Raw genomic sequence first — 2755 nt, 5'->3', positions numbered from 1 at the left:
TTTGGACATGTTGTAAGGAGAGACCAGCCCTTGGAGAAGGACATCATGCTTGGTAGGGTGGAGAGACAGCGCAGGAGGGGAAGGCCCTCTATGAGGTGGATTGTTTCAGTGACTCGGGTAATCGGGATGGGTGTATCAGAGACAGTGTGATTGTCACAGGGCAGAGCGGAGTTTAGGGCTGTTGTACATAGGGTTGCTATGAGATGCAAGCAACTCAACAGCACATAACAACAACAACAATTCATAAAATAGAAATGATCTTCCAAATCCATCAACAAATAATATCTACAAAATATCCCTTCATTGGCTGTTTCGTTAACAATGGCTCATAATGATCCTTTAGGACAGAGTAGAAAGAAGTCATCTTTACAGTAGCAAATTCCTACATACTTCTCTCATGCAGTATCTGGTAGGTGTAAGCATTTGATCCTTTAGTTAGCAGTTATGTGCTTAAACACTGCATCATGAGAGCTAATAAGACATAATAAACATAAAATAATTTTCAATCTTGGGACTTATAAAGAATTATTATAACAATATATTTCAAGGAAATGTAAAATAAAAAAAAAACACTCCACCAAATCTGTTGCCATCAAGATGATGCCAGTTATTTTTGTTATTGTTAGGTGCTGTTGAGTTGAATATGACCATAGTTGTTGCATAGAAACAGATCTGTACCCTGTCCTACCCCGTGCCATACTTACACTTCCTGATACACTTAGAGCCTATTACTGCCATCAGTTTATCTATCCACATGGTTGAAGGTCTTTCTCTGTTTCACCAACTCTCCACCTTTCCAATCATGGTATCCCTCTCTAAGGAATAGCCTCTCCAAGCAATGTGCTCAATGTATATGAGATGAAGCCTGATGATCTTTGCCTCCAAGGAGCACTCTGGCTGCACTTTCTCCAATACATACCTGTTCTTTTGGCAGTCCATGGAATGTTCAGTACTCTTCTCCAACACCAAAGCACAAAGACATTAATTATTCTGTCATCCTTATTCATTGTCAAGCGCTCAGATGCATAGCAAGTGATCAAAAAGGCCATGGCCCAAATCAGATCCACCTTCGTCCTCACATTGACATCATCACTCCTCAATAATTTGGAGAGGTTCCTGAATGCAGACTTTCCCAGTGTTATACATCTCCTGATTTCTTGACTGCTGGTCCCAAGAGTTTTGATAGTGACTCCAAGTAAGATGAAATCACTGACAACTTCAATTTTTTCTCCATCTATCATGATGTTATTGGAGGGAGGGTGTGTCAGAGACAATAAGATTGGCACAGGGTAGGATAGAGCAGGGTTTAGAGCTGTTGTACATAGGGTCTCTATGAGTCCCAGGCGACTTGACGGCACATAACAACAACATCATGATGTTGCCTATTGGTCCACTGGTAAGAATTCTTGTTTTCTTGACATTGAGATGCCATCCATACTGAAGATTGTATTTTTTTTAAATCTTTTTGAATAAGTGCTTCATGTCTTCCTCACTTTCAGCAGGGTTGTGTCCTCTGCATATTGATGAGTCTTCCTCTGATCTTGATGTCACATTCTTCTTCATATAGAGTCCAGTGTCTCAAACAATTTGCTTAGTATACAGATTGAATAGATAAGGAGAGATAATACAACCCTAACATTCCCGTCTTAATATGCTGTGTTCCCTAGCTCAGTTCATATTTCAGCTGCTTAGTCTTGACATAGGTTTTGCATGAGCACAATTAAGTTCTCTGGGGTTCCCATTCTTCTTAATGTTTGCCATAACACGTTATGATCACACAGTCAAATGCGTTTGCATAGTCAACTATGTGTAAATAGACTTTCTTCTCATATTCTTTACTTTCAGCTAGGGTACATCTGACATCAGCAATGATATCCCTGATGCCACAGCCCCTTCTAAATCCTTCTTGAACTTCTGGAAGTTCCCTATCTATGCACTATTCTAGCCAATTTTTAATTATCTTGAGCAGTGTTTTACTTGTGATATTAATGGTACTGTTCAACAGCGTCCATATTCTGTCGGGTTACCTTTCTTGGGAACAGGAACAAATATGGTTCTCTTCCAATAATGTGGCTAGAGAGTTAATTGAAAGACAGTTCCTAATCATCTTAAGAATAGATTTGAAGCATTGAACACAAATGATCGAAGACTAGAGCAGCTGTGAGGTGGCATCAAGGTTATCACCCATGAAGAGAGAAAAAGGAAGAGAAGAAAGAAAAATACAAAAATGGATATCAGAAGAAACTCTGAACATTTTACTTGAGTGCTGAGAAGCCAAAACAAAGGGGGAAACATGCCAAAGTAAAAGACCTACACAGAAGATTACAAGGGGCAGCTCGAGGAGACAAAGAAAAATATAATCATGGAATGTGTAAAAAGTTGGAATTAGAGAATAAAAAGAGGAGAATTCACTGTGCATTTCTGAAGCTGAGAGAGCTGAAAAACAAATTTAAACTTCAAGTTTCAATATTAAAAGATGCTATGGGAAATATGTTGAATGATGCAGGAAGCATCAAAGAAGATGAAGAGAATACACAGTCATTGTACTAAAAAGGATTGACAGACACTGAAATTTTTAAGGAAGACCCATATTAGTAGGAACCAATGATAATGAAGGAAGAAGTTATATTTGCACTGAAGGCATTGTCAAAACTAAGGCCCCAAGAATCGAAAGGATACTGACTGACATTTTTCTTTTTAAATTTCTTTGTTTTTCATTTTAATGAACATCTACAGAGATTTTGGAATTCCATTC

The sequence above is a fragment of the Elephantulus edwardii genome, unplaced genomic scaffold (assembly GCF_000299155.1).
Source record: "Elephantulus edwardii isolate Elephantulus edwardi_28Jun2011 unplaced genomic scaffold, EleEdw1.0 scaffold00373, whole genome shotgun sequence".
Taxonomy (NCBI): domain Eukaryota; kingdom Metazoa; phylum Chordata; class Mammalia; order Macroscelidea; family Macroscelididae; genus Elephantulus; species Elephantulus edwardii.
This window is presented reverse-complemented; position numbering follows the sequence as displayed.